General features: G+C 49.2%; 1 pseudogene; it reads left to right on the top strand.

The window, feature by feature from the left end:
* The first annotated feature begins 1,579 nt into the window (after positions 1-1,579).
* LOC123021699 overlaps positions 1,580-19,144 on the top strand; it is a 44,987-nt pseudogene continuing 27,422 nt past the window's right edge.

Below are 19,144 nucleotides of genomic sequence, written 5' to 3'. Positions count from 1 at the left end.
GCATCTTTCCTGACTGCCACCTGCCCAGACGCAGCCATCAGCCTCTGGGCCATGCCTCTGACGGCCGCCTCCAAGAGAGGCTGGGCTGGGGGCAAGAAGGAGAAGGGCCTTTTGAGTGGTGACCCCATTATGGAAGGACCTCCCCACTGAGGTCCGCCTGGTGCCAACTCGTGCTTCATTTTGCCTCTGAGCGAAGACTGTGCTGCAGGGCATTCGGTCGGTTCACTGGGGCTTGTTAGCCGCTTAAACAGGTTAAGTAGCTAACAAGGAACAGGAATTAATTAATTCAGGAATTAATTAACAGGAATTAACAGGAATTAATCCCTTAAACAGGAATTAATCAAATTCATATAGGCATTGTAGCATTTATATGCATTTTAATTTGGTTTTAAACTTTCTGTGAGAACCGTTTAAACGATGTTTTAATGTTGTTTGTATTTTTATATTGTATTCTTGTTTGTTGGAAACAATCCAGAGAACTCTGGTTGTTGGATAGTAAAAAAAAAAAAAAAAAAACCTAATTAAATCCATGCCCCAGATCCAAGATTTTGTGACAAGTCCCACATCAGTAATTTTTATGACTCAACTGATTTTGCCAGTAAAAATCCCAAGGATCCGTGTGACCGATTCAGGGCTGTTTCATGCCAACAAGTGCCAGATCTGTGATCTTTAAAGTTCATTTTGTAGAACCAGGCATGCTTGCTGAACCTATGAGCATCCACGTGTGTCCCTTTTAGAAATCCTGTGAAAACCTGAAGCTCTGATTTCGATTGAATGAATCCTACTTTCCCCAAGTCCAGGACTTAAGCTACTCATGAACCCGATCAGACAGTGAAAGTCAAGTTCTATTATTTAATTCAGGGATTTGCATATCATCCCATGTCCAAGATGGTTTGCAGAACGGTAAAGCCGCTATAGAATGAACTACAAAAGTAGGTATTCTGAAATGATGCAGCAGCAGAATTACAAGCTGAACACATGAAAGTCTGGGAAAAGCACAATGTTCTCAGCTAGAGTCAAACAGGAGCATGATTTAGGCAAGGGATGCCAAGAATTTTGTTTGTTCGTTTAAAGCATTTTGACCCCATCGAATATGGAAGAACATCTCAGGACGGCTTACAATAATTAAAATCCCAGCAAAAGCTGCCCCCTCATCCCTTTCTGGAGCTTTTCTGCTTGCACAAAAAGATGGGAGAGGAAATTGCTCTTTCCCTTTCTGCATCCGAGTCCAGCTGGAGCTCCCCAGACCATCAGGGTTAACGGGAGAGAGTTGGGATGTCTAGAAAGCCCCCGAAACACCCACTTCCCCTTCCGGGCAAAGTGGATTTTGGTGCGGAGGAGATGCGCGCCGGGAGACCGCGAAATGCCCCGGCAGGGAGAGGGGCGAGAGGAGGCAGCGGGGCAGCTGCGCATCGGGCTGAGCACGACCCTGGGATGCTCTTGCCCCAACGGGAAGGGGCCTTCCTCCCGGATCCGCCTCTGCCCACACCTTGCGGTCTGTTTCTTCCTCTCTGCCTAGCCTGAGGTTCTCAGTAGCATCTTGCACCGGACACAAACCTGTGAATTTCGAAGCAGCGAAAATAGCATCAGCCCGGTTTACATTCCTATAGCAGGACTGGAAAAGTAAAAGCGCTAGCAGATTACTTCTGCCCGGGAGGTGGGAGGCAGGTTCGATAAAGCATCTTTCTCCTGGGCATGGTTTATCTTTGCACAGGAAAAGAGGCAAGGATTTTGTGAGTCTGCTCTCCAGCTGGCTGCAGGGCGCCAGCAGCTCTCTCAAAATTTCTGGCAGGTGAAGATCTTCGAGTCCGGTTGGAGGCTAAGATAGTGCAGAAAGCAAAGATGGACGCACAGGAGATGGCTGGCCCGGAGGTAGTCGATGGTCCCTGTGGCGTCTGGACTGGGAGCAGTGGGGGATTCTGGGAAACAAGGATGCAGGAGAGCTTGGGTGGCGGCAGTGCCAGATCCAACACAGAGCACCAGGGCTTCAGGGAGCTTTGCTACCAGGAGGCCGAGGGGCCCCGGGAAGTTTGCAGCTGGCTCCACCACCTTTGCCGTCAGTGGCTGAAGCCAGAAAGGCACACGAAAGCTCAGATGCTGGACCTGGTGCTTCTGGAGCAGTTCCTGACTGTCCTGCCCTCGGAGATGGAGAGCTGGGTCCGAGAGTGTGGAGCGGAGACCAGTTCCCAGGCGGTGGCCCTGGCTGAAGGCTTCCTCCTGAGCCAGGATGAAGACATGAGGAGAGGAAAACAGGTGAGAGACTCCCATCTGGAGAGGTTCCTTCCAGGGAGTGGCTGTCCTCCAGGGAAAGTTGCCCTGACCCCCACCCTTCAGGAGCTCCTCTTTTGGGGACACGTGGCATGGAGTGTGAAGTTCTGGGGAAATACGGGGTCCTGCTTGGATCAGAACATGGTGAACTTTCAAAACCCCACAAGATGCCTGCGGGATCAGACCGGAGGTCATCTAGCCACACATTCAATCCATATAGAGCTCCCCCAGGTGCCCAAGCAGGACCCGAGTGCAACAACACTCTCCCACCCATGTTCCCCAGCAACTGGTATGCCTAGGCACACTGCCTCTGATCCTGGAGACCGACTAGCCAGAAGGACTAGCAGCCCTTGATGGCCTTCTCCTCCACTGATGTATCTAATTCTCTTTATAGTCATCCAGGGGATGTCTTCTAGCTACAAGATCCATTATCAAGTGCTACAGAAACAAGATTTCTGTTGTATGTCAACTGTCCTGAATCTTCGATCATTCCTGCCTCGCAGGGTGACCCCCTCCAGTTCTAACATTCTGAGAGAGCAAATAAAACCCTTCTGTATCCCCTTTCCCCTCATCACACCCCTTTTTTCGCCTTCTTCCCCTTTCCTCTAAGCAACATTAGCCTGTGCTACCTTTCCTCCTCGGGGACTCGCTCCGCAGCATGGATCATTGGGCTTGCCCCTTTCCATGCTTTTCCCAGCTCCGCAGTGACCTTTCGGAGCTGCGGTGACCTCAACTTCACCCAGGATTCCAAGTGTGCTCACACCATCATTACGCCGCTGTATTTAATCCCGTCTTTTTCATCTTGGGAGCTACCCAAGGCAGCTTCCACAGCTTTATTCCACCCTCAAAACAACCACCCTGTGAGGTAGATTGGACGGAGAGTCTGCAACTGTCGTGCAGGGAGCTTCATGGCCAAGCAAGGAGTTAGAACGAGGCTTCCCAGTCTCCAGTCCAACACGCAGACCAACACAAGGTATCCCGTCTGCTTTAGGGTCAGGGTTGGGGTTGGCAGCAACAATTTATTGTGCCAACACTGGGAGGTACCAAGAAGCTGGAGACGTCTAGGAAGATGCTTGAGATGCCCTGCGCTAGCCCTCTTCTAATGCCAGAGTGCAGTTTAGGGCAGTGCACAGGTGTGCTCACCTGCCAAAGAAAAGTCTGCAGGTGGTTTGGAAGGTACTTCGAGAAGGAGATGTTTGGCTTGGCTCGCTGCGTTCTTTCCAGATCCCTTTGCACAAATCATTGGTGGAACCACACTAGGAATATTGTGTGCAGTTCAGGTCCCCGTACCGGAAAGGGGCATTTTTGCATTTGGGAAAGGGCAGAGAAGGGCAACAGAAAAGAGGAAGGGGCTGGAGCATCTCCTGTGTGAGGAGCAGCTCCAGCTGGGACTGTTTGCCACAGGAAAAAAAAAAATGCAAGCGAGCTGTTCAAAATTATGCCTGGTGTAAAAAAAAAAAAATTAGACAGGAGAGAGATATTTTGCTTCCACTGACATAATACTGCTCCTTCCATGAAGCTGGTTGGTGGGAGATTCAGGACAGAATAAAGGAAGCCCTTCCATACAGCACAAAGAGTTAAACTGTGGAATTCGCTGCCCCTGCAAGTGGTGATGGCCAACTTGTGTGGCTTTCAAAGGGGACTGGGCGAATTCATGGCGGAGGAGGCTGTCCATGGCTACTGGCCTTGCTGGCCATGTGCCACCTCCTTTCCCAGAGGTGGCCCACCCCCGTTGCTGAGGAGCTTGGGCAGGAGGAGGTCTTGCACCCATCTTGCTGGAGGGAAAGTGAACAGCTGGCTTGGCACTGTGTGGACAGAGAGTTGGCCTAGAATCTAAGCCCTAGGTGGACTTGGCTCTGATCCAGCAGGGCTTCTTTTATGGACTTACCATGCCTTCTCCCTATTGCTGTTTCAGGTGCAGAAGCCCTCTGCGGTGGCCACAGGTGTCCCTGAGGGAGAGGAGGCCCTGTCGGACCCCAGACCAAAGCCACTGATTAGCTGGACTGTACCTGAGGGCCAAGGAGGTGCCACCTCCCTGGGTAAGGATAAATAGGGGACATTTCAGCAAAGGGTCTCTCTCGCTGAAGAGAGATAATTCCCAGGAGATAATTCTGTCTGGTCTCTCAAAAATAACTGAGCTTTAGCCTTAGCCTTAGCCTTAGCCTTAGCCTTAGCCTTTCTGTAGATTAAAAAAGATCCAAACCTGTGCTTGGACATGCATCCAAAGGCAATGCGGAGAAAGAAGGATTAAAACTGCTCACAATCTACCTGGAGAGCTTATGCTACAGGGTGGATTAAAAATACCTTCCTGGTTTCTTTGTCTTGCTCACTGGAAACATGCCCAGAGGCATGTGGAGAAAGATGGTTTTACACTGCAATCCACCCAGAAACACTGGGTATTGAAGTAATCTATAATAATGATAAAAACAACTGTGAACATTTAGAGAATAGAACAGAACAGAATAAGAGTAAGACAGGGCTGGTAAAGCCATCAAGTCCACCCCTGCTCTGCTCTGCTCTGCTCCCACCTGTGATCACCCATCCACACCTGCACACCTGCACCTTCCTGCTTAGCAAAGGAGATTTGACATGCCAGCTTGACACATCGCTAGGCAGGCACTCTAAAGCACCTTCCCACTTTCTTTTGTCTTTCTCCTAGGAAATACAGCCTCACTCAGAGAGGATGAAATAAAGCCAGGGGTTCCTCCTAGGCCTTTTTCTCCTTCCAGTAGCAGACATCCAGTTGCTGTGTGGGAAGATCAGGTAGGAGAAGGATCGTCGGGGACCCGGGGTCCCCCTGGGGTCAGTCTCATGGCTTCAGTCACCGCTGGGGCATCCTTGGACCCTTGGGGAGAACTTTCAGCTGGCTCAGCTCTGTCCTGTTCTTCTCTTAGCTGCTGGGACAAAATATTTGCTTCGTCTTTCAGGGTCTCTTGTCCTTTGAGGAGGTGGCTGTGTGTTTCTCCGAGGAGGAGTGGGTCCTGCTGGATCCAGGCCAGAGGGCTCTGCACAGGGACGTCATGGAGGAGAATCATGAGAATCTGTCTTCTCTAGGTAATAAAGTCTCATTTCCTTGCCTGGTGCATCCTGGGAAGAGGAATCGGGGCTGCTCCTTGGCTTTGCAGGGAGGGGACGTCATGGAGGAGAACAGCTGCAGTTCTAGAGCCTGAGATTTGTTTTTCCGCTGAAAGCTCACAAGCCGACATAGTTAAAAATACTGGCCATGCACTCGCCTCCAGGCTGGCAGGGTTCAGGACCTGAGATGCTGGCGAAGGTCCTGGAGTTGGAGTAGAGGGCAGTGCTGGTCTTGCTGCTGGTTTATTGCTTTATTGTCTTGTTGCTTATATTGCATTCATCCTCTTGTTGTATTTTATAGAGCATTTTATTGCATTATGTAGTGTGGTTTTAGCTATTATTGTTATCTATTGCTATCTGTGTTGTCCTTATGTTTGTGGTGTGAGTTGTCCAGAGAGACTCTGGCTAAGGGGTAGCATACAAACGCAATTTATTGTATTGTATTGTATAGTATTGTATTGCAATGCAATCTTATTAAAATATTTATATCCCATCCTATGCGGAAATCGTCTCAGGATGGCTAACAAAAACCAAGACAATCAGTAAACAAAGCAGCAGTTTACAACAATTAACAATGTGCATCATGTCAACAGAAACACATTACCAACAAGAACGAAGTCAAGATCAAAATCGAAATCAGAAACAGAAGCAAAGTGCAATGCAATGCGCTCTATCAGGGGGGTGGTTTCCAGCATGTGGTTGAAACCCCCCGGTGTGTTGGTTCAGGGGGGCATCAATGTCCATGCTGCTGTCGCCTCGTCTGGGGTGCATGAGAACTTCATGGTCTCCGTAGGGCCATGGGATTGTCCCTGAATATCACTGGCCCGGCCACGTAGGTCCTAGGAATGCATGAGGAATCCTTTTTGAGGGTGGAAATCCATTGGATTCCCTGGACTCCACTCAGGCTCAGCTCTCCAGACTGCAGCCCACTTTCTCGTGGCCACGAGTCAGAATTCCCGGTGGACACACTGAGAGTTTCCATTGGCACCCGACAGGAAGTGATCCCGTGCCTGTTTCCATGGGCAGGGAAGGGAGGAGATGAGCTCTCCTGAATCTTCTCCAGCCCCTTTCTCTCCCTGCTCTGAAATACTTTCACCAAAGAGCAGAACAAAAGCAAAGCAAAAAAAAACCCATCTGATAAAAATGAAGTGCAGGAAGACAAAGGGGTAAAGATCATTTCCACCCCTCCTTCCAACGTGCATAGGATAGTCTCTAAATTTGGGGTTCAGGAGCATTAGGATTATACCCTAAGGCCCCTTTTGATTTCCATGGGTCTATTCCAATCCAGATTAAATCTGGATCCAGGTACATTGTGCTTTAATTAACAATACTGTTTCTTTTGAAGCAAATTGAATATGTCTTCATGGAGGATAATTTAAAGCATCATTGGTTGTGACTGATATCTTATATCCTGGAAAGAGTTGTTCCTACAATGTTATTGTAAAGATGCTTTGAGAAGGATGGATATTACTTTTTTCCAATTGCTAATATTTGTTCATTGGGTTTCTTTCCTGATTGGGTTCTTCCCTGTTCATTGGGTTTCTTCCTTTCAGATTGGTTCTCCCTGATCAGGTTTCTCTTTTGTTCCCCTCAGATGACAGGAGGGAGAGGAATAAAGAAGGTGAAGAGCAGAGAAGAAATCCGGAAGGAAAACAGAAGTGGGGAAACAAACCCATTGCTGCTGAGGAGGCTGACTTCCTTGACATCCCAATCCTGGAAGGATGTTATGAAGGAAGCAAAAGGATGATTCAAGGAAGAGAGAAAGTGTTGACATCTCTTGAGGCCGAAGAGAGTGTCGCCCAGCAGATGTACCTTACTAATCCTCCAAGGAATTCAACGGGAGAGAAAGCATATAAATGCCTGGACTGTGGAAAGAAATTTATTCGTAGTTCTGATCTGAACTTCCATCAAAGATTCCACTCAGGAGAAGATCCTTGTAGATGTTTAGTGTGTGGAAAGAGCTTCCGTCAAAGTCAATATCTCAAATTACATCTAAGAATCCATACCGGGGAGAAGCCCTATAAATGCTCGGAGTGTGAAAAGCAATTCAGTCGGAGATCACACCTTAACTCCCATGAAAGAATCCACAGAGGAGAGAAGCCTTACAAATGCTGTGTATGTGGTAAGAGCTTTCATCGCAACACACACCTTACCTTGCATCAAAGAATCCACACAGGAGAGAAGTCCTATAAATGCTCCGAGTGTGGAAAGTGTTTAATTGATAGCAGAAGCCTAAAATCACACCAAATAATTCACACAGGAGAGAAGCCCTATAAATGCTCTGAGTGTGGAAAAAGTTTTATTCATAGTCAAAGCCTTGCCTTTCATCAAAAAACCCACACAGGAGAGAAGCCTTACAAATGTCCTGATTGTGAAAAGAGCTTCATCCGGAAATCAGTCCTTAAAACTCATCAAAGGATCCACACTGGGGAGAAGCCTTACAAGTGCTTGGAGTGTGGAAAAAGCTTCAGCCAAAACATAAGTCTTGTTGTACATCAAAGAAACCACACGGGTGAGAAACCTTATACATGTGTGGCATGCGGAAAAAGCTTTAGCCACGGTTCACACCTTAAATCACATCAGAAAATTCACACCAGGGAGAAGAAACCCCACAAATGCTCAGAGTGTGGGAAGAGTTTCAGCGATAAGAGGAGCCTAAGGTCACATCAAAGTGTCCTCAAAGCCAAGGGACCCTTCAGGTGCTTCCAGGTAACTTCAGTTGAACAGATGAACCCAAACCTTATTAAGCAAACAAACTCTCAAAGCCCCATTTAGCATATCAAGTCACTTTAAGAGCCTTCCAGATTCTCTTAAGCTCTCAAATGTTAGGGATCAACCACTGCTAAATAAATTGGCTGGGTTCACACAACACAGCAAGCAGCCCTGGATGCTGAGTTTGCCGTAGTTTGCCGTTTGTTACCGTCATCAATAGACAGCCAAGTGTCTTCTGTGTTATCATGGCTTGCATCCTACCTGCCTTCCCACTATTGGCATGTATCCCATGAGCCACCATGCTGGAAATCCCATCCCAAGGTGCATCATTCCCTGCCTTTATTGTCTGTTTCTTTTTCAGTGGGCTGCATAGAGTGAGCCCATGGGTGGCCGGAGCAGCTCCTGCAGTTTCTACTCTTTCCAGGATACTCTGTGATAGTTGCCTAGATAGAAACCACAATCCTGAGTTCAGACAACATGACAAGCCATGGAGAAACCATAGAACAAACCATTGTTTTGCATCATGGTTTCTGAAGACCAAACTTACCATGGTGAGATACCATGACTGGGTTCAGAGAACACGACAGACCAACAGTGGCAAAAGCCCCACCATTGGCTTGTTGTGTTGTCTGAACCCAGCCATAATTTCAGCAATGTATGGTATGGTATTCTAGGCTATGGTTAGATCTTGTTTTCAGTGGAGACCTAAGCTGTATTTACACATAAAGCTCCGGAATGCTGCATGGTAACCACGCAGCAGGGTATCTCATTGTGTGCCTGTGTTCGCATATGCCTGTGGTTTCTAGGCATGCATGCTTGCAAGCTTCTGCATCTTCCCTCCAAGAGGCAGCATGCATCCCAACAGCCCCTGTGCCTGTAAATCAGCCCCAGGGTGCACTGCGTCTCCCTCTCCCTCTCCCTCATTGGCCCACATGCCCCCTGGGCATGGCCTCAGCCCAGTTGCTCACGGTATTGTGTTTTGTTTTTGATTCCTGCGAAGCAGCTTCCACATAGCCTCAAGTGCCTGGTCCTGCCTATTCTTTTGGAAGCTCAGCAGAGTCAGGCCTGGTTAGAGTCTGGATGGGAGGCTTGAGTCCTGCATGGTGCAGCGGGTTGGACCCAATGGCCTTCCAGGCCCCTGACAACTTTATGTTTCTATGATTCATGGAGAACTGACCCCTGCTAGAATAGCACAGTTGTTCCAGAGTAGCGCTGCACAGGTGTTCCTCACTGCTGCCATATCCCATGCCAAAGCACAAGCACACCCCCACCCCACACACACCCCTCCATTCACTCCCCCACTGCGCATGTATAGCTTCTCCTCAGCCTCAAATGTCTGATCCTGCCCGATCTTGGAAGCTAAGCAGGACCAGGCCTGGCTGGAATCTGGATGGGAGACCTGAGCCCAGCACTGAGCAGGAGGTTGGACCCGATGGCCTGCTGGGCCCCTTCCAGCTGCATGACTCTGTGTATCCATGCCCTGCCCGCTCCCACACTGCCAGGGATGCCCACCACCCCTGCAGCCAGGCAGAGGGAGGGCATTGGCACCCCCTGCTGGGCAAACTTTCCCAAGGGTGTCCCTGTGGGCATCTGCTTGGGAAAGTTTGCCGGCAGGATGTCAGGACAGTTCTTGTCCCAGAGATGTGGGAGGCAGGAGAGGGAGGCTTGTGGGGAGTCCCGAGGATTGCCAGGGGATGTGGCGGGAGCAGGGCGGAGGCCTGGAGGCAAAGCAGGGGACACAGCCCTCTTGGGACGCTCGCCCTCTTTGCCAAGTCCCGCTTGCTGTCCGTGTCCTTGCGTGCAGGGCAGCCTCCGCACGAGGAGACCTCTGGCTCCCGCAGCAGCACATGCGTGACGCCACTCTGGAGCACACGGCAGCAAGCGAGCGTGGCCGTCTCCATGGCCGTGGCTGCCGGAGACGACGTGGCACAGTGCCCCCGTGGAGGTGCCTTCTCTCTCATTTTGATCCCCGTAATTTTTCTGATTTTGATGAACATAAAGTTGTCCGAGAGTGTGCCACGGCTTTGAGAAATATGCACACGGTTTGGAAAGGACCACAGGCTGCAACAAGGTATGAGAAACGGCATTCTAGTTAAGGCACCCCTTTAGTCTGACATGCTTCCCTACCCTCAAACCGCAGTGTATTGTTTTACAAAATGCCTTTTCAATATTTGCACCATAGAAAGAACATCAGTGTAAAATTGCAGAGGAAAGGAACTTGGAACGCTGGAATTCCGTCTGTGCAAGGCCTGTGGAAAATGTTCTTCTTTAAAAATTGTATTTGAAATTCAAAATCCCAAGACAAAAATGGATTCACAAGATGACTGTAAAATGTGACTTGCTCCCCACCTGGTAAGACTGTGAAAGGAGGTAAGGTAAAACTTGCGCTGGTTCAGCTCCTTGAACTGCCATGGAGCAAGACCTGCTCATCAAAGAGGGACTGGGGTGCTGCTTTTAACGAGCAATAACCACCCAGAGAGCCTTTTGGCTATTGGGCATTATAAAAATGAAACAAACAATTAAACAATGCAGAGGGCTGCAAAATGAAGGTTCTGCCACGCTAAAGCTCATCATTCTTCAGCTTATAAAAGCGACTCCCATGAAAGCTCATCCCTGAAGATCTACGTGATGCAACGCAAGTCACCCCAACTATCCAGCTGATCTTGCTGCAACAGATGCCAGTGAAAAAGCTCTGTTTGTGCACAGCTGGGTGCTTTTTCCCACAAGCGGCTGCTTGGCCTGGTATTTCTTAAATGCGATGAAAACTGATGTGCTTAGGTTTTGCTGAGATGATGTGCTTTTTGCTGCTGTGGTGAAATTCCGAGCGGCCCTGCAAAGGTTTTTAAGGTTTCTGAACCCCTGCGAAAGCCGAAGGCCCCAAGTACTGGCAAAGTTCTGCTAAGCATGCTGAGTTTTACTCTTTGTTTGCAGTTTATTCAGTTTTACCGGAGTGCCGCCAGGCCTCCCATGTTTTGCAAGGAATCCCATGTTCCTGTCAGCATTCTGGCAGCTGGGTAGGGGTGGCAAGAAACTGGCTGGAGGGATGAGGGAAACGTCTTATCTGACAAGCAGATGACTGAGGAAGAAAGGGAGGAAAATGAAAACATTGTGCAGGCTTATGGAGAAATATGCCTTTCTATTTATTTATTTGCATGCATGTACCCAAGAAATGACTGTGGGTTTGTGTGGATGATTCTCTAAGCTGCAAACAGGTGGGGGCTATTGTATCAGTGTTGTTCCAGTGCCGGGTCTTGTAAGGATCTGTGATAAAGCACACAAAACAGAGGCACTCAAGGGTAATGTAGGGAAAATGTAGGGAAATACCCCTTCTCAGGGTTGGTCCTTATGTTTAAGATGCCTGATTGTGATCAAGCAGCTCTCAGCCTCCACCGTTTTACGCTCAAATGCATAAACGATTTAATTCCGGTGTAGCTGGTTTTCCCTGAGTGGAAGCTACAGACCGCTTCTGAATCCATTTCACTCTGAGCCCCAACAGTGACACAGGACAGATGGGAAAACCCAGAGGAGGCATCTTAATTGGGGTCCCCCCCCCATCTAGGTCCCATTCCATCTTCTGTATGCTATTCAGGGATGGGATGGGAGAACTCTCCCTGCTTTTCCTTTTCTTTGTTATTCCTCATCTGGAATACTGTGTCCAGTTCCGGGTACCAAGATTTAAGAAAGATGCAGAAAAACGAGAGAGGTTCCAGGGAAGGGCAACAAAAATGATCCAGGGTTTGGAAACACAGCCCTATGAGGAGAGACTGAGAGAGCTGGGCATGTTCGGCATTGAGAACAGAAGACTGAGATCCCTCTGTAAGTACCTCAAAGAAGAGGAAGGAAAAGAGATGTTGAGGTGACGCCACACACGCACCCTCAAATTCAAGAGAGGGGTCTTGGCTGAGGTGGACAGCTTGCCCCAAATGACCCAGTGCACTGCTGCTGTGAAAAGGGCAGCATTAGGAAAGGAATTGAAAGTAGAATTGCCAAGATGATGCCACTCTTGTACAAATATTTGGTACCATTGCACTTAGAATGAGGGGTTCAATTCTGGTCGCTGCACCTGAAAAATGGACATTATTGAGGTGGGAAGAGGGCAGACTAAAAAGGGTGAGTAAAATGATTCAACGGGCTCGAGCAGCTCCCAGAGGCCACAACTGGGGCAGCTTAGCTTAGGAAAAATGACCAGAATGGGAAGCCATGACTGACATGTTCAAAATTAGGCCTCACTTTAGCGATGCTCTGTGTTGGTGGGAAGATTGACTGAGACCGAAAAATTACCTTGGCCTACCACGTAGTCTTGTCGACATTTAATAACGGGGACAAAATACCATGCACGGATCTTCAGGGCAGAATGAATAATGAAGCAGAATGCCTTTTCCTGGCCAATGAATGGAATGAGCCATTATTAATGATTTCAGAAGGGCTTATAGATCTTAGGCCAGGTTTTATTCGGCAAAAATGGAGTTTCGGCCAATTGTCGGAGGTGCAACGCTGCTAAAGCTCTCTTCTCCATATGTTTTGGCAAAGCCCAAGGACAGCTTCTTTTTGCAGGGAAGTAACAACCTGGATAAACCCCAAGAACCCCTGGGCTATGAGGCAGCATACAAATATAAATAAATCTTGTTAGGGAAATCTCTTTAATATTTAAAGAAACAAATGTTCTTTTGCATTACCTACCCATCTCTTAGAACCTAATGCAACGTCAACAGAAATGGATTTATTTATTAGATTTATACCCCACCTTTTTCTTCTTTAAAGAACTCAAAGCAGCTTACATCATTCTCCTCCTGCTCTCCATCTTATCCCCGTAACAACAACCCTGCGAGGTTGGTTGGGCTTAATATCTGTGACTGGTCCAAAGTCACCGAGTTGGCTCCATGGCTGAGGGGACTCAAACCTGGTTCACCTGAGTCCCAATCCCGTGCTCTTAACCACTGCACCACACTGCTCTCCTGCTCTCCTGACAGCTGAAAGATGATACTACAACATTGGAAGGATACACGGCCACCCACAACAGCACAACAGGTGGCAGTTTAACGACACTTCCTATTTTTGAAACTTATATGGATATTTGAGGTGCCTTTGTTGAAGTACACGCACAATTATTGTTATTCATAACTGTATGCTCTGTTATATAATAACATATAGGAATACACAAAATAAATGTAACTAGTGCGATCGATCTTTTCCTTTTCTTAAATGCTGTTCAAATGATGTATTTGTTTTCTTTTTAATGGTGTGGTATGATTGCTTTTGTATTGCACAATAAAAAACTAAATACTTCGAAATGTTCAAAATTATGCCTGGTGTGGATTAAGCAGAGACAGAGAGTTTTCTCTCCCTCTCCCATAATCCTGGGACCCAAAGAGGTCACCTCATGAAAATGGTTGGTAGGAGATGTGGGACTCTGGGGGGATCTTTTGTCCCAACATGCATTATTTTATAATTTTTGATGTTTTGAGGCCCATGCTCAAAGCTTGCAGAGATTTCTTTGGAGCTCCTTACAATCCATTTTGGTTTTAACCACCCTAAAAGGTTTACTGTCATCAGCAAACTTGGCCACCTCATTACTCACTCCTAATTCCACATCATGTACAAAAAGGTTGAAAAGCATCGGCCCCAATACGGAACCCTGCCGAACTCCGCTGGTGACATCTCTCCATTGGGAACAGTTGCCATTCATTCTCATCGTCTGCCTTCTGTTCTTTCTTTAACCAATTAGCAACCCGTAAGCGCACCCCACACCTCCTCCTCCATGACTGCTTAGTTTGCTCAGGGTCTTTTGGTGAGGGACTTAGTCAAAATCCTTTAGAAAGTCCAAGTAAACAATGTCTACTGGATTTTTCCTGTCTGCATGCTTGCTTCTAGATCGAGAGAGATATTACTACCACTCTACACGACTCTGCTGCGCCCGCAACTGGAGTATTGTGTTCAGTTCTGGGGCCCTTGTTACAGGAAGGAGATAGCCAGGTTAGAGTCAGTGCAGTGCAGGGCCGGTTTGCAGGGGATGCCATATGAGGCGAGACTGAGGGAACTCGGCCTCTTCAGCCTGGAGAAGAGGAGACTCCGAGGGGATCTGTTGGCGACATACAGGTATGTGACAGGGTGTCACACAGAGGTGGGTAGAGACCTGTTCTCCCCTGCAGAGGAAGGCAGGACGTGCTCCAATGGAGCAAAACTCAGGGAACTAAGGTTCCCTTTAGATGCCAGGAAGCACTTCCTGACAGTCAGGACCCCGAGGGTATGGAATGGGCTTCCACGGAAGGTGGTTGAGGCCCCATCGGTGAGGGTGCTCAAGGACAGGCTAGACATGCACATGGTGGGCATTTCGTGAGTGAAGCCGGCTGGACCCAGGGGTCAGACTAGATCGCTCGGGAGGCCCCTTCTGACTCGTTCTGTTTCTATGTTTCTATGTTACTGACATTCTCAAAAAGCTCCAGCAGGGTAGTGAGACAGAAATTCCCCTTGGAATTTCTGTGGAAGCCATGCTGATTCTTTTTCAGCAGGGCTTGTCCTTCTATGCTTGCAGATGCTGTCTTGAATAATGGTTTCAACCAATTTACCCAGAGCAGAGAGTAAGCTAAGTGGCCTCTAATTTCCCAGATCTGCCCCTGGTTCCCCTTTTTAAAAAATAGTTTTACATTGGCCATTCTCCAGCCCTCCGGTCTAAATATTTTAGAATTGTTCATTCACAGTAAAGGATATGGATTGGTGATTTGGGCTGTTGGGACTAAGGAAAAATGTGAGTGCTTAGAGGGTTCATTGTAAGTAAGGCCAGCTTGTGAGAAGGCCCGTGATCATTGCTGAAGGCAAAGCCATCTGTTCAGACATCGGCCTTAGCTTTCCTTTTTCTGGCTTCATGGAACTTAATGAGATTGGCAAATGGGTGAGATTTTCTGCTCATTGAATTGTGTGGTCCTGTTCCATGCTTCATGGGGGGATGCTGATGAAGTTTTAATTACTATTTCACTTTCACTGTATTATCATTAAGGATAGGGTAGACATGCACATGGTGGGCATGTCATGAGTGGAGCCGGCTGGAGCCAGGGGTCAGACTAGATGGCCTGGGAGACCCCCTCTGACTTGCTCTGTTTCTATGTTTCTATCATCGTCGTCGTCATCACCGTCATTTATTACATAGCATTTACATCCCACCCTTTTTCTCCTGTGAGGAATCCAAGGTGGCTTACATAACTCCAGCTTACCCTCACAACGCCAACCCTGTGAGGTAGGCAAGACTGAAAGTGAGTTGAGTGACTGGCCCAAAGTCACCCAGTGAGCCTCATGGCTGAGCAGGGACTAGAACCCTGATCTCCCAGGTCCCTAGTCCAACACTCTGACCCCCACACCACAGAGGTTCTAGTTTATTAGAGCAAAAGAGTCCTGTTTCGTTATAAAAGAAATAGAATAATAAAGAGGAAACGTTTATGATTAAACTGCGTGGAAGAAGACCTGGTGTGTGAAGGAGAAATCTAGACTGTAACCATATATAGATTTACTGAGGAGTAAGTTCCCTAGAACTTCTGAATAAAGGTAGGGTTTCCCCTTGACTTTAAAGTCCCGCCATGCCTGACTCTAGGGGGTGGTGCTCATCTCCGTTTCCTAGCCGAGGGAGCCAGCATCAAGTGGCCGGCATGACTAAACACCAAGGTGCACAGAATGCTGTTACCTTCCCACCGAAGTGGTACCTTTTCATCTACCTGCCTTTGCATGCTTTCAAACTACAAGGTTGGCAGGAGCTGGACGGAGCAACGGGAACTCACCCCGTTGTGCAGACTCGAACTGGCGACCTTTCGATCAAGCAGCCCAGCGGCTCAGTGGTTTGAACCACTGCGCCACCTGCATCCCAAACTTTTGAATCTTTGAAACTTTAGATATCTATCTATCTTTATATTCCACTTTTTTCCTATGAACTCAAAGCAACTTGCATCATTCTCCTCCTCCTGCTCTCAATCTTATCCCCACAACAACCACCCTGTGAGGTAGGTTGGGCTGAGAGTCTGTGACTGGCCCAAAGTCTCCCAGTGGGCTCCATGGCTGAGCGGGGACTCGAACCCGGATCCCCTGAGTCCCAGTCCTGCACCCTTCCCGACTCCACCACACTGCCTCAGGAGGAAGAGGTTTGCAGCCCAAGAGGCAACTCATCGGGAACCCGATTTCTGTGCCAGCGAGGATGCGACGGAAGGGCAGAACTCTGGACTCCAGAACTGACTCTGGAGCCCACAACGCAGGAGGAGCTAACCCACCGCCTGAAGAAATTCCTGCAGCTGTCCAGTGCTGGATCTCCCTCCCTCCCTCCCTCCGTGTGTGTGTGTGTGTGTGTGTGTGTGTGTGTGTTGGAGAAACAAATTGGGATTTATTCTTGTGTGCCATCAAGTGCTCTCTGATTAATAGCGACCCTACAAATGAGCGCCCTCCAAAGGGTCCTGTCCAAGACCGCCCTGCTCAGCTCTTCTAAATTCAAGCGTGTGGCTTCCTTCCTGGATCCGTCCATCCTTCCTGGATCCATCTCATATTCGGTCTTCCTTTTCTTCTTCTGCCCTGATGTTCCCTAACACGATTCTCCTCTTCGGGGAGCCTTCTCAGCATGTGCCCAAGTAGGGCAGCCTCAGTTCGGACCTTTTTCGCTTCTAGGGAAAGCTCTGGCATGATCCCCAGGTCCGTCCTTCTGTCGCTCTGGGACTAGCAAAGCTCTCTCCTGGCAGCGTGTGTGGGACCCATCGGTTTTCTTCCTGTCCACCTTTCACACCCGCACCTCGCTGGGCAAATCATGCCCCACGTGGTACAAAACATAGAAACAGAGCGAGTCAGAAGGGTCCTCCCGGGCCATCTAGTCTGACCCCCGGCTCCAGCCGGCTCCGCTCATGACATGCCCACCATGCGCATGTCCAGCCTATCCTTGAACAGAGACGAGGGCGCATCACAGCCTGGGCAAAGCCAAGCCGGGGTTAAAGGGAGGGAGTCGGAATGCCTAGAAGGGCGCCGATACAGCCACTTCCTTCCGCGGTGCCCCCCCCCCCCAACACGCACTCCATGGGATCAGGTGACTTCGAAGTGCATCTGGTGCAAGGGGAGCCCTATAGACCGGAGGGGAGCGAGAGACGCGGAAGCGCTTGGTGGGAGAGGAGCCCGGCGCCGAATGGAGGCGACGAAAGGCAGGGGGGCAGCGGGAGATGGAGGAGGGGGAACGCCTGCCCGCCCCCCACCCCAGGTGGGGCCAGGCCTTCTCATCTGATCCATAACCCCCACCCCTCCGAGCGCCTTTCCTGCGCGCTGCCATGCACGGGGCGGATCCTGGCAGCGCCCGCTCGGCGACAGAGGGCTGGAACAATGGATCTGGCTTCCTAGCCGCTGACATGTGCCGCATGGGATTGGGGGAGTGCAGGGGCTGATTGTTTGTGCGGTGGAAGACGGGGAGCCGACAGGCTTGTGTAGCTGGCAGAGGAGGACTTGAGACCTTTCCAAGACGTGGTCTGTCTACCCCGCTGCAAACTCGACTGGCCCGTCCTTCAAGGAAAAGACCGGCGGGTTGCGCCGGAGCTGGGAGGAAAGATGGCTGGACACGATGCGGCAGAGCTTCTGGGAGGAAAACGGAGTGGGATCCGTGGGGAGTTCTGGGAAAGGACGGAGCAGTTTTGCTACTGGGAGGCCAAGGGGCCTCGAGAGGTCTGCAGCCGACTCCACAGCATTTGCCACCAGTGGCTGAAGCCGGAAAAGCACACCAAGACGCAGATGCTGGACCTGGTGATCCTGGAGCAGTTCCTGACTGTCCTCCCCGCGGAGATGCAGAGCTGGGTCAGGGAATGCCGGCCAGAGACCACTTCCCAGGCGGTGGCCCTGGCAGAAGGCTTCCTCCTGAGTCAGGCGGAGGAGAAGAAGCAGGGAGAGGTAGGAATGTTCTCAGTGGAGGGCTCCTAGAGGCTTGATGGCATCCAAGAAAGGCGTGCCCCATCCACCACCACAGGGGATGATGGGCCTGAGTGTGTAGATCAGACCCTCTTCGGGTTATCACAAAACCCTTGAAGGGGGCTCAGAGCTTCCAAGGAAGGAGAAGTTGCTTCAGTCCTCAGAGCTGGATTAGTGCTTGCCTGCTCCAAAACTGCTAAAAGCTGATGGTGCTACAAACAATGGCTTATCAAGGCTTTTTCTTACTTTCTTATTTTTCTTTACCACCCCATGGGTATAGTTCTCTGGGTCCTTTTTCGGGGATCAAAATCATAAAAATGGCAATAAACATCCCAGGAGCTGTTAAAAATAATAATAATAAAAAAACCTTTTTGTATGTGGCCAAACACCTGGGAGGAATGTCTTGAATGGTGCCAGACATTCCTCAGCTGGGAGGCCAGCACTGAGAAGGCCCCGACTCTAAATCCCCCACAGAGAGGAGACATTGGAAGGAGTTTATGTTGCAATGGGCTCGTCTTCTGTGTCTGCCACCCTTTCTTGGCCAAGATCAGCACTTTGCATTGGGCTTGGAAATTTTACCTATTTATTTAAACTTTTGTGGACTGTCCCATTACCAAAGTCTCGAGATGGTTTAACAATACAAAATGTAAGAAAAGAAAAAAAAAGTGTTAAAATATTAAAACACAGTGTCCTAAAATGTAGCAATGATATTTCCCCCCCCCCCCCAATTAAAACAGTCAGGTATTAAAACATTGGGAAAATAAAAAAGGGTTTGGCCTGGTGCCGAAAAGAATAAAGTGACGGCGCCAGGCGAACCCCTCTGGGGAGCAAATTCCACAGTTGGGCTGCCACCACAAAGAAGGCCCTTCTCCGGGGAGTCACGGGAAATGCACAGAATGATTGTGTAAAACGGCCAACATCAGATGTCCTGGGGTCATTTCAGGCTTCCCATTTTGCAGACGCCGTCAAAGACCGCTCTGCAGAGAGCTCACTGGAACGTACAGTAAGGTTGCTGTAGGATCAGGACAGAGCTGAGTCAGCAACCCAACAGGAACAAGGCTAGTAGATGCCTTGCTCCATGCGCTGGGCTGACGGTACCCTGGCCTGTCCTAAAATGGCTCGTGAAGGCCATGGTATGCGGAGCTTCCCAGGGGAAGCATGAATATCCATGTCTCTAGCA

The sequence above is a fragment of the Varanus komodoensis genome, unplaced genomic scaffold (genome assembly GCF_004798865.1).
Source record: "Varanus komodoensis strain SLA01 unplaced genomic scaffold, ASM479886v1 scaffold172, whole genome shotgun sequence".
Lineage (NCBI taxonomy): Eukaryota > Metazoa > Chordata > Lepidosauria > Squamata > Varanidae > Varanus > Varanus komodoensis.
This window is presented reverse-complemented; position numbering and strand designations above follow the sequence as displayed.